This window comes from Durio zibethinus, chromosome 26 (assembly GCF_047325235.1).
Source record: "Durio zibethinus cultivar Kanyao isolate XHJ-2024 chromosome 26, ASM4732523v1, whole genome shotgun sequence".
NCBI classification, from domain to species: Eukaryota; Viridiplantae; Streptophyta; class Magnoliopsida; order Malvales; family Malvaceae; genus Durio; species Durio zibethinus.
The window spans coordinates 19,004,337-19,017,782 of NC_143187.1; the positions used below are offsets into that span (position 1 = coordinate 19,004,337).

The 13,446-nt window shown below is 32.1% G+C and overlaps 1 long non-coding RNA gene and 1 pseudogene across 2 annotated transcripts; one reads left to right on the forward strand and one right to left on the reverse strand.

Moving 5' to 3' along the window:
• Positions 1-2,301: 2,301 nt before the first annotated feature.
• LOC149511406 (uncharacterized) lies at positions 2,302-5,647 on the reverse strand. 2 transcript variants are annotated; one of them, XR_016334271.1, is made up of 2 exons: positions 5,457-5,647; positions 2,302-4,336 (listed from the first exon to the last, which is right to left on the reverse strand). It is a non-coding gene; the product is annotated as an uncharacterized LOC149511406 (long non-coding RNA). The 2 variants fall into 2 exon arrangements; XR_016334270.1 differs by lacking the exon at positions 5,457-5,647 and adding an exon at positions 4,731-5,439.
• Positions 5,648-7,159: 1,512 nt separating this feature from the next.
• LOC149511407 (tetrahydroberberine oxidase pseudogene) lies at positions 7,160-8,889 on the forward strand (annotated as a pseudogene).
• Positions 8,890-13,446: the final 4,557 nt, after the last annotated feature.

Here is a 13,446-nt window from a genome sequence, read left to right on the forward strand (position 1 = left end):
ACAAATTCTAAAAGTTTTAAAACATGCATAGATAATAATAATAAAAAAGTTAAAATGATATAAATAATATATATATAAAAAAATTTAAAAAATGCAAAAAAAAATTACTTGAACCAGATCAATCAACGGTCTAGTCAACATCGGTTCGATCTATTCGGTGGTTCAGACCGGTTCAAACTGATTTGGTGATTGGTCAGTGATTTGGTTTGGTTTAGTCAACAATTCGATTAAACCGGATCAAGGTTGGCTGAAAGATGGGTCATCAAGTCATATGCGCGGATCCTGGGTCGGATCTGGGTTGACCTACGGATCCTCCCATACCCGAACGACATCGTTTTGCTTCTTTGTTTTTCTATATAAAGTTAATTTTTTTTTTAAATTCATTTCAACCTTTCTCTAGAAAAAAAAATTTCCCAGCTTCAGAAAAAAACTCTCTGACCTTGTTAGAATCCAGCGCCAGACTACTCGCTGACCGTCGCCTAAGGTCACCGTCGACGTCTTTATTGGTGGTTGTCGGTGATCGAAAAACGTAAAAAAAAAAACCCTCAAAAATTTTACTTGACCTCATCGTTCTAAATCCAATCTCCCTTTTGTGAGAAACCGCTTCGATTAACGTAGATCAAGGTTTAAAGTTCTTGAGTTTTCTTTTTTTCTTTTTTTGAAACCCACACTATGTTTTTTTCTTTGGTGCAAGTGGCTTGTGGCGCTGAGGCTCTTTGCCTAAGCGGCTACGACTGTGTGGCTTTTTTTGTGGCTTGTTCTATTTTTTTTTTTTGTATTCTAGCTTTGGTGTTTGTGTTTGGGTTTTTGGTAGGGTGCAGTAAAGGTTTGGTCCTTGGGTTTTGAAGGTGCTGTGGTGGTGTCGAGTGTTGGATTTTTGGATGTGGGAGACTTGGTTTAAGTGTAGGTGCTGGTGCCTAGGGGTTTGCCTCGGTGAAGGGGATTTTGGTAGTGGCCAAATGGGTGCTGGGGTGAAAGGGTGTTTGAAGATGTGTCCGAATATGTGTTCAAGATGAGTTAAAGGGTTGGAGTCTGGTGGTGGAGTTGAAGGGTTTCCGATGTCTGAAGGTAATGTGTCTGATGGGAGAGATCGGTGCTTGGTCGCTTTAGGGGGTTTTTAGAAGCTTTAAATGAGGCACATGTGGTGTTTGCAGGGGTGGTTGGGGTAAGTTGTAAGGGTAGCTGGTCGGGTTAGGTAGGCTATAGAATGGTGGCAGAAGGCTGCAAGGTAAGGACGGTTGGAGGTGGTTACAAGGTGGCTGGTGCCAAGTATTAGCCGCCCTGCTTTCTGTCACTTTTTTATTTCTTTTTTTTATTATTTTTTTCTCTTTTATTTCCTTTTTCTTTTTTTTTTTAGTTTTTTTCAATATTAAACTAATATTAATATTTTATTATCAATATTTTTTCTATTATTATTAATAGTTTAATATTGATAAACAAAAACCAAAAAATATGATTTAAAATATCAATAGATCCGGACAAAATTCAATGTCGACAATGAATCTTAAAGATAGTCTTGTGAACATTAGATCATACATTTTGATTTAATAATATCTTGACCTCAAATTTTTATTTGATGCCTTAGCTATATCTATATATATATATATATATATATATATTGTTATTATTATTACGAGTCGAAATTCGTCGGGTATGAATTATTTTATCGTCATAAATTTTTTTAAAAATTAATTTAAAAATAAATTTAATCTTGAAAAATATTAATTAAAATCTTAAATACCCTAATAAATATAAATTAAATGTCTACATCAACGTTGAAGACGTAACAAAATGTCATAATTAACCTAAAAAATTGAATTATAAAATCATATTACATCCTATTCATATAATACTGTATCCCAATTGACCTTTAAATCCTTTTTTATGACAAGTATTAGTTGTTTATAAAAATTAGTGTCAATTTAATCAAGGATGCTTTAATATATTACTAGATTAGTTGTCTTACTTCGTCGCGGGAGCATAATCAACAATGACAAGAATGCAATGTAACCCTATTTAAAGATTGTTAATGTTATAAATTTAAAAAAATGAGAATGAATAGGAAAAAGAAATAAGGATATTGAATTGCAATATTCTAAGTTCTTTAAGATTTAGATCAATGGATTAAAATGATATTAGATATCAATCTAATTTATTTATAAATTATAAAAATTAATTAAAGTTCTATCTCATTGTGGAAGTTTTTTTTTTGAAAAAACCTTATGAGTATGGCTTCATCTAATTTGAATGGATGATTTTTGCAGCAAGAATCATAATTCGTGCATTCTCTACACAATAATATACAACCATTAAACTGTATATCATAATTTAAAAGCAATACCTAAAACATTATTCTGACAGCCCTTCATCACAAAACCTGAAAGGCAGTACTTTGTTGGGGAATGATAACAGTATATAACAGCTTTTAGGTACAAAAATACTCATGATCAATGGTAAACCCATCCCATAAAGCTATGAACTCAGTCTTCATGTTCGCCATTGTTTTCATGATCTGTATTACGACGCTATCCCAAAAAACTGTTGACCCCATTAATAAATATAATGGCAAGCTAGAGTTTATATGCCAAGTTGAACACTACGACCACTACAAAAGTAGAAGAAGAAGCAAACAATCCAATCTGAGGCACACAAAACAACCAGAAACTTGCATGGCGCCTTACATTCATTAAAAAAGGCATGTTGTCTTGAAGTGCGTTTAATTGATAAGAAAGGCTAGCTTACAACTTACATATGCAATTACAATTTTCCTCTTTTTTTTTTTAATAATAAATTTCAAAGTAATGAAACAACGCATGACATGATTTTTTTTTTTTTAAAGAAGGCTAGACATTGGAGTTACAAGGCATATTTAGATGACAAACCCATTCGTAGGGCCTCAGCCAAAAGACATTGTGTGAAACCATCTAAGCACGACCTTAGAATGGTTGAAAAAGTTGACCTTCACTTAAAAGGGTTCTTTTATCCACATAGAGTATCTTCTCACATTTCCACAAGAGTTAAACTCAATAGAACTAATTATAACCAGAAAAAAAAAAAGTCCAATTTTGATCCCTTATTCAAGTGTAGTCAAGAGAAATGCAAAAGCCCTAAAATCAATAGGGATAGAGTAAATAATACCAATACTTACCAAGTTTCTGTGCATTTCCAAAACCACTTGCTTATCATATTAGAAATCCTCACATTAATAAAAACAACTCCAGACTCCTTTGCAATGGTTTTAGCAAGCATGGTATTTCCAGTACCAAGGGGTCCATATAACAAAACCCTTTTTTGAGGACTAAGAAGCTTTCCATGTGAAAACATCTCTGGTACCTAATAAATTAAATAACCAATAAATATAATTCATTGAGTTAGCATAACTTACTATGGCATTCACTTTTTTCCCTTGTTCTTGAAGCCCGATTCGATTGTTGTGTTTGCTTTGACTTAAAATTAAGATAAAAAAAATGCTACCTTTATGATCGAAAAGAAAAAAATTATTGATAAAATCATAAATTTACTACTTTTATTAACATAGCAATAAAGCAGTAGCATGAAAAGCAAATACCATCAGATTCATAGTAATAACACTTAGCCATGATAGTAACTACAATAATAACCTCAAGAGACAACTAAGATGAAGCTTTCAAGTTGCTTAAAGTTGTCACTGAACTATTACAACTTGCTCTAGCATCGGACTTGAATTGGAACCTCCTCTTTTTTTTTTGGCAATATGTTTTACTAAAGTTTTAGGAGTAATAAACCTTGAAGATTGGATTGACATAGTCTCTATTTCCCTATTAATTCCAATAGTCAAATGCAGTAACACATAAGGCCGGCTCTCTACATTTGCATAACCATTGACTGACCTGTCTTGTAAATTATTTTCAGCAGGCAACCCATATAAACTATAACATTTTATCCTAATATTTCTAGAGTGATTTGAACTTTCAACCCTCCTATTCCTTTTTCGACGAACACCAAGCTCAAAATTGACATTGTAAACAGAACCATCATGCTTTCTTAATCTATTAGATTTTGCTTTTTCTAATCTCATAAGCCCATTCTCCATTGCATGACTAATACTCTATTATATAAGAGCAAGAGAATAAAATCAAAGGAATAATATATCCATAAAACAAAAACAAAAAAAAAAGAAAAATTAAAAAGACAAATTCAACTTAAATCTACAAAACACAAAAGGCAACATAAATAAAGAACTATAATCCGAAACTACACCGGTAAATATCTAATCATAAACAGATAAAAACAGAAAGATAAAATATCAATAAAAAATAGACCTTAGAATTATTGGACACGACACCTTCAACAATTCCTGCAAAAAAAGAAAAAAAATAAGATCAATCCACCAACTGAAACACAACAAAAATAAAGCAAATGCCATAGTTTTTTAAGTTAAGCACCTTAATAGCTTCCACAGTTCCAGAAACAAAACACCACAAAACAAAAGGAAAACAATTTTAATCTTTAATGCACAATAAAAAAAAAAAAAAAACAAATGATTGGGAAAAACAAAATTAAGGAAAAAATGGAGAATAACCCAGAAAACAGTTAAAACTTTAAAAACTTGCATACCTTTGACAATCCCTAAAACAAAAAAAATAAATAAATAAATAATAGTGATCAAGTTTAAATTCAAATCAAATGACATGCAAATTATAAAGAACAATTCAAATTTAAACAAAAAAGTACCAAAAAAATTGTCGGACCTATTATCATGTCTCTATTACAGAAGAAAAACAGTGCACTCTACGCTTCACTCTGGAACCTTCCTTCTTAATTTTTGATTCTAGAGTCAGTCTACCCAAAATTTTTCACTCAGATCTTTCAACTTTCAACCTTTTTACAGATCCTAAAAGCATACCTTTTTTCATTTAATTTTTGCTTTATGTTTTCTTTTCACTAAATTTTTCTTCCTCTAAGCTTTAACAATTTCGTTCACAAAACAATCATAACCTAAAAATCAACAAATTAAACTAAAAAATCAACAAATCCTTAAAGTCTCACCAAGAAAATTGACCATAAAAACCATAATTTGAAGCTGTGATTTGAAATTAAAAAAAAAACGATTGACGGCACATTTTCTTCTCTTCTTTTCTTCCTATTTTCTTTTTCTTTCTCCATCATAGCAAATTATACTTTTATAAAGCTCTTTAACCTATCATGGCATTCCCCAGATGTTCAAACGATCCAACCCCTTAAAAACTCAAGACAAATTACTTCTCACCATGTTATCATATAAAAACTCAAATTTAAAACAAAAAAATTCAACAAAATAAAACATCTCAATGAATAATAAAACCCTTAAACCCAAAAAAAAAAAAAAAATCAAAGAAGATGAAAGAAATTTTGGCGGAGAACTCCACAAAATGCAAAAAATAAATGAGTGAGAAAAAAAATTTAATCATCCTACAATGAATCATAAAGACACGTACACATTTCACAGTGTTGTTCTAAAGTTTCGTGCTAAATATGAAAAGGCAATAAATGCTGAGGCAGAAAGAGAGAAAGAGAGACAGGGTTGGGGCAAAAATCCAGAGCTTTGATGGACAAACTAGATAGAAAAAGAAAAACCTGCACAACCCATTTTTAGAACCCACACAACTCAATCCAAAATTACCGTTGAAATCATTTTTTAAGACATTACTTAGGTGTATAATTAATCTAAAGTTGGGTACTACTTTTATTTATTGTTATACATATAGATTATTTTGCTCACATTCAATTTAATTGATTGGTAGATCTTCCTTAATACATATGGCACTTGCTTTCAAAAAAATATTAATTTTAACAAGTTTAGCACTTTATTTATACTAGTTATTTTTTATCATGTACGTTGCATATGGATATTTATTTATTTATTTTTATTATAATAATTATATATTGTGTATAAATAATTGAAATTTATATACTAACAGAAAAAGACATGCATAATGCGTATATGCTATAATTAATTATAGTTTATTGAATAAACTTGAGAAATGTGAATTACATTTTAAAAATTTATGAAAACAAAAAACTTAGATTAAAATTTCGTGTAATTAGAAGCAAATGCAAAGAGGTATTTGATCATTCATAAATCTTATAAATTATAAAAATATTTCAATTTAGGACCTATCTAAAAAACTACTTACAAGATATTAAACGAGCTAAGTGTAAAAAAATTAGAGAATGAAATGAAAATAACTCTAAATGTTGGTAAAATTCTTTTGATATCTAATCAAGTAATCTGTGGACATTGATGTTATCTACTTCTTATCGGCTATCGTTCACCACGGACCGATGCATAAGCAAGATAAAAGTCATACAAATAAATAATAAGAGCTCATTAATTATTTAATTTTTAATAATGACAAATAGAAAAGTGAATTGATATTGTTATTTACTATGTTCTACAAAAAGAAAAGTTATTATAATACTTGGTTTCATGATCTAATTAGATAAGAAAAATACATTGACAGAAGGTCATATAGAGTGAAAATACAGACCGTGATTCAAAGTTAATATATAAAATTAAAACGAGTAATAATCACAATTAAATGGTAGTGATGTATGAATTGAAATAAATCTTAACTATTTAAAATCAATAAAATAACTAATGAGCAGCATCATATAATTAACTGTAATTGTTGATTAAAATATAACTAATAAAAATTTTTTAAATGACATTTTGAAGATGTAATTGATGAAGATTCATTTTTCTGCCAATAACAAATTCACATGTAAAAGAAAAAAATTAAAAAATTTACTATTTCACATTTATGCTTTAATAGAAGAAAAAAAAGTTTTAAAAGAGTAGTTGTTAGGGAAGGCTTGAAATCTAAAATCAATTTATAAATTTAATGTTAAGAATAAAATATTCTTTTTTATTGAAAAAACTATCAAGTTGGACCTCCATTGACAGGGAATAGTGTCAAAGAATTTTGCCATTTAACTAAACTCACTTTTCTAATATTGTGGTTTGTGCGTTACATAATACTCTCTCATAGAAGCCACATATCATTTTTAGTATTTGACAAGCTCAATAAATAAATGGTAGATACTCGGACCATATAGCGAAAAGTAGATCTGAAACAATAAGTGGAAAAGTAAATGCATTCATTATAGGGAATATGTAGGTATGGTGAGAGATGTAACTGAAACGGAAGGCTGCCTAGGACTATGCTTGACCTTAATTGGTGCTATAAAAGGGTGCGAGGATGGCTCTGCCAATTCTCTCAAGCACAAAGTCCAGTAACCCAAATGAAGTCACCTCCTCCTACCGCTGGGATTGCAATATCTCATCTCTTCCTTTTTCTTCTCTACTCGTTTTCATTGGCAACTTTGGCCGACAGTACTAACCATCACGACAGCTTCTTCCAATGCCTTTCCCTTCATTCTGGTAACGCCACTTCCCTCTCCAAACTCATTTATCCTCGAAACAACTCTTCATACCCATCTGTCTTGGAGCTTTCGCTTCGAAATTCTAGGTTTTCTACACCAACTACCCCAAAACCTTTAGTCATAGTTACGCCTTCCCACATCTCTCACATCCAAGGAACCATTAATTGCTCAAGAAATCATGACGTGCAGGTCAGAATACGGAGCGGGGGTCATGACTACGAGGGTCTTTCTTACGTTTCTCAAGTTCCGTTCGTCATCATTGATTTGATTAATTTACGGTCAATCGATATTGATGTAGAAAATAACACTGCATGGGTTCAAGCTGGTGCTACTCTAGGTGAATTGTATTACAGAATTGCAGAGAAAAGCACAACTCTTGCCTTCCCGGCTGGTGTTTGCCCCACAGTGGGTGTTGGTGGTCACATTAGCGGGGGAGGTTATGGCATGTTGATGCGCAAGTTTGGCCTTGCTGCTGATCAAATAATTGATGCACACTTAGTTGATGTTGATGGCAGACTTCTTGATAGAAACTCTATGGGGGAAGATCTGTTTTGGGCCATTAGAGGAGGTGGAGGAGCCAGCTTTGGAGTCATTGTCTCGTGGAAAGTAAAGTTAGTGTCCGTTCCATCAACTTTGACTGTCTTTACGGTGAGGAGGACATTGGAAGAGAATGGAACAATGCTTGTTCACAAGTGGCAATCTATTGCAGAAAAGATTCATGAAGATTTGTACCTCCGACTCTTTTTAAGAGCTGTGAATTCAAGCCAACAACAAGGGAAAATAACAATACAAGCTTCTTTCACTTCCTTGTTTCTTGGTAGAATTGATCAACTACTTGTTTTAATGCAAGAAAGCTTTCCAGAGCTTGGATTAGTGAAAGAAGACTGTATAGAAATGAGCTGGATCCAAAGTATCCTCTACTTTGCAGAAATCCCACAAAGTGAATCATTAGATATTTTGCTTAATAGGACAGGTACTCCATCACCCTTTAAAGGGAAATCGGACTATGTGAAGGAACCTATTCCCGAAATTGCATTAGAAGGTCTATGGCAATGGTTTTACGAAGAGGAACCTAGTTCAGTGGAGCTTATCTTCAGTCCTCACGGTGGCATAATGAATGAGATTCCAGAGTCTGAGACTCCTTGCTCACATAGGGCTGGGAATTTATTCAACATTCATTACGGAGTGGTATGGGCAGAAGAAGATCCTTCAGAATCTCAGAAGCATATAAGTTATATAAGAAGGCTTTATAGGTTCATGAAACCCTACGTTTCAAAATCTCCCAGAGAAGCTTTCATGAACTACAGGGATCTTGACCTTGGAATTAATAGCATTGATAAATACACAAGCTATGGACAAGCAAGCAAATGGGGTCTTAAATATTTCAAAAATAACTTCAACAGATTGCTTCATGTGAAGACTGCGGTTGATCCGGAAAATTTCTTCAGACATGAACAGAGTATCCCTTCTCTTTTACGTGGCTGAGCAAGATAGACAAGAATCAGTGGTTTTTTTTTTTTTTTTTTGAATAAAGGCATGTTATATATATATATATATATATATGTATGTATGTTAAAAATACTGTTATATTGCATATCTTTTGGTGTTATCTTTGTATGTTAAAAATACTGTTATATTGCATATCTTTTGGTGTTATCTTATATATAAATAGATATATAAGTCAACATATTTTGTAAAAAAAGAAAATGTCCAGTATGGATGGCCTATAATATTTACATGTAAATAACCTTTAGCAATAGTCACGTGTCCTATGTTGATTATATTTATTCATATTTATTTTTTAAAAAAATTGATATGATTTATATAAATTTTAAAATATTTCAATATAGTAATTATATTTATTTTCTTTTAAATTTTGGGGTGTCTTATTCTTTATTTCCAATAAAATATCCTAAATTATAAATCAAAACTAAATCAATGATATATTATAATAAAAAAATTTCTTAATGATTCAAAGAATTAATAAATACTATAATTACTGTCATGAAAAGTGTCGTTTAATGATTCATAGAATCGTATATCTTAGACAAATATATACAAGTTAAAGCATTTGATAAAAAAAAAAGAAAAAGAAATAGTTCAATGTGGATAGCTAACATTTTTTACTTGTGAATAGCTTTAAAAAATAACATGTGTTCTCTAATAAATGCATTTTATTTATTTAAAACATTTTTATTATTTTTATAGTAACATTTTTATTATTTAAAAATAACTAGTTAGACTAAATTAATTACATTTATTATCTTTTAAAATCTAATATTTTTACTTGAAATGAATAAATTACAATTAATTTGATCAATAATGCAAATAAAAAAAAAACTAAGTAAAATGATAATTACTCATGAATATATTTCCATATCTTCTAATTACTCATGAAAGATTAAACATAATTTAATGTAGTAAATGAAGAAAGAGAAATGAGCCAATTATTGAGTTCACAATAATGATATCGTTAAATTAGGAAATATTTTATTTTCGTTTTTTAAAAAGACAGCATATCGGGCAAGAATTAAGAATTAATAAATTTAAAGGAAAAATTGCATTAATTTTTTATCTTTTATTACTTATTACATTATTTGGTTAATAATAGTAACTTTTTAATGCATTTAAGATAATGTTGAATGTGATGTTATTAGAAAAAAAAAATTTTGCAAGATATTAAATAGTAGAGGTTTAACGATTTTATTTTATTTTAAAAAATTTTTCGATAAGATTATGTTAATTTTGTTTTGTACTATTATAGCTTTATAGCTTATGTTAATTTTGTTTTGTACTATTATAGCTTTATAGCTTTTAATTGAGAAAAAATTTTATATCATACTTTTTTGTTATATACTTTTAGAATTTTATTTTTAATAATTAATTTAAGGTTATTTATTAAATTGTAAATAAAATGATGATAAAAAATTTTTTAGGGTGACTTGAGTTTTTTATCAACCATTATCAATATATTTGATATCTGTCGAACTATAAAAGTATTATCTCTCAATCTCCTATTAGCTTTGATACAAATAGTATTTGTCAACAGTATTTGTCAACTACATTTTTCAAAATGGAACCTGGATAAATGAGAGCAAAAGTGTCGGCGGTATTTATCAACAACATTCCACCAGGAGTAAACCAGAGGTGGTTATGGAGTGGTTGATATGTTTATCCCACAAAAGAGGAGCTGAAATGGAAGAAAATTCGGTTTTGCTCGCTATGCTGATGAGGATGGGGCTAATAGAGTGAGTGCAATGCTTAATGGAACCTGGTTACTTGACTATCGTATTGGAGTCAATATGGCAAAGCTCAATGGGAGAGCAGAGTATAGGAAGAGAACTAGAAGACAGGGAACCCAGAGAACAACGGAAGTGCTAGCGTATGACAGAGTGTTTCGAGGTGATGGTAATCAAGGCTGTGCTGAGGAGTGCAAGAAAAACAAGGAGTTGAATGGAGGAGAAAATACAAATAGAGATAAAAAAACGTACCTTCAGGCCTTGGTGAATGGCAAAATAATCAATCCTCACCCAGAAGACGACAATAAGGAAAATAATGATAATGGTGGAAATGCGGAGGAAGAAGGTGTTAGCAAAGTCAGAACAGGTAGTGGGGTAGTGGAGGATGAAGTGATTCCTAAGCTGGAAAATTGTTTGATTGGAACGGCAATGGGTTATTATGAGGCATACATATTGAGGGAAAACTATGCAAGGAGTATTCGATATCTCAGTTAAGAAGGTCTCTGGGAGGCAGTTTTTAATTGAGTTTGAGGACAGAGAGACGTTGGCCATGATGAAAAACTTAGGGTGGTCATGGCTGCAAGAGTGGTTCGATGAAATAGAGGAATGGTCAGAAAACATCCAGTTGAAATACAGAGTTACGTGGGTAACATGTAATGGTACCTCTGCATTCATGGAATTATGAAACTTTTAAGAATATCGCTAATGTTTGGGAAGATATAGTTAGCATGGATGACAAAACCCTAAGGTATCAGGACTTTAGTGGGGGAGCCGTGTTGATAATGACGAATTACTCAAATAAGATTAATGAAAACATTATGGTGTAATGCAATGGCAAACCTTTTCCAGTCAGAGTCACTGAGGTTGAGGAGGACTTAGTTTCATTATTTCACTTCTGTTGCAAAAACTTCAACGACCAAAGGGAGATCAATGAACGTCTTAACAAAGCAAGGTTTAGCTCTTGTGACTTTTTTGGAGATAGTGGAGGTTTGGAAGATGAACAGTCTCATGAACCTTAGATGATAGGGTTATTGATGATGGAATCAATGATGCAACTGGTATGAGGGATGTGGAAAATGAGGAAACAGGCATGGGTTTGGAACATAAAGTTTGTATGCTCGAGGAAGGTAGTTATAGAGATGATTGGTGCAGAGATAAAGAATCTTAATTAGAATAGGATGGATGTCCTTCCTAAGTCAAAGGCAGCTGGTGATGTTGGAGGAGATGAAATAGTGGGTGTAACAGACTGGGTAAGTGGACCTGGTGAGGTTGATGTTGAACGAGTAGAGGAGTCCAGCAGTTTTAAAGGCCTTGGAGATAATGGCCCGATGTTAGAGCTAACCTTAAGCTTGGATTATGAGATGAATATACATGGCCTGTCTGATGGGGAAGCTAATGATATTGAAGATGCTGGACAGGGTGAAGTGATGACAAGTATGAAATCCCCTGGTGAGTCAATCGAGAATTGGGGGAATATATGACATGGGTCTGCAATAAGAAGCAGAGAGAGAAGAGAAAGAAGCTGAGAAGAGATTGAAGGAAATCTTCTTGAAAACATTACTATTAGAAAGAGTAAAAGAGGAAGAAAAACAAAGAAAAATAAATAGCACTGTAAAAAAAACACAATTGCAGTGTTATTGCTAATGAGTCATTATCGGATGGCGATTTCCGTAATAGAGGGAAGCAGTTGCGCAAGGAGGAGGTGAAAGCGACATGGGAAGTTGGAAAAAGACTGGGAATGTATGCGACCTGTGGCTATGAGGTGGTGATTGAAAAACTGAAAGAGATGGAATCCATGACGCAGTGACAATGAAGCGATGACCATCTTCATGGGTTATGGTGTGTAGCAATGTAAGGAGTGTTCTGTTTTAAAATACCATGGTGATTAATATTGTTTTCTGGCTGTTTAGTGCTTAGGGGTATGATGTCAACTTTATCATGGGTTATGGAGTGTAGCAAAATGTGGTTTTCTTAGAAAATAGTTTTCACAATGTAGATATGGTGTTAATTCAGTGCTATTGCGGGGAACTCAGGTGATTGGTTTGTTGATTTGGGATTGTAGTGGTTTAGTAAAGTTTTGTGTATCAATCAAAAAGAGTTTGATTGGTGGTAATCACTAGCTTTTGAAATTTTGGGAGGTTTGTTTATGATCTGGGTAAGGATGTTTTTAGGAGATATTGTCTATTTGAGGAGTTATATGATGTATATGGAGAGGTGTTTTGGATTTTGTGTAATTGCAAATGGATAGTATGCAATGTTTACGCATCATGAGATTTTGGGATGATATGTTATAGGTCGAGATCATTTGGTGCATAATTGGTGAAGGAAATTGCAGTGTTGCAAATGTTTCTTTAATACTGATAGATCCCGTGTGTAAAGGTCGGAATTTGGTAAAGCTTGGGTTGTCAAGTTTATGAATCGTTTGGATGGGGAAGTATGGATCTCTTGAAGAAGCTGAAAAGGAATGGATTAACATGAAGGCTAATGGAAGAGCTGGATATGGTTTACTTTAAATGTTGGGAAGTCTGAAATTGTTTTTAAAGAGTTGGAACAAATCGAATTAGTGGATTAGAAATTGCTTATGAATATTCTTCTCAGCAATGGAAAAATAATTGATTGAAAGATGTAATAAACCTTGGGTGACTAGCTTATTGAGTGTTGAAGGAAGTTTCTATGAGTTGGATACTTTAATTTGGTAGTTGGGTTGGATAATGGGTATGTTTTTGAAAGAAGACAAAGGGGATTATTTGATTTGGGAGATGGATAAAATAGAGGGATCTCAATTGATAATTGTAGCAGCTTT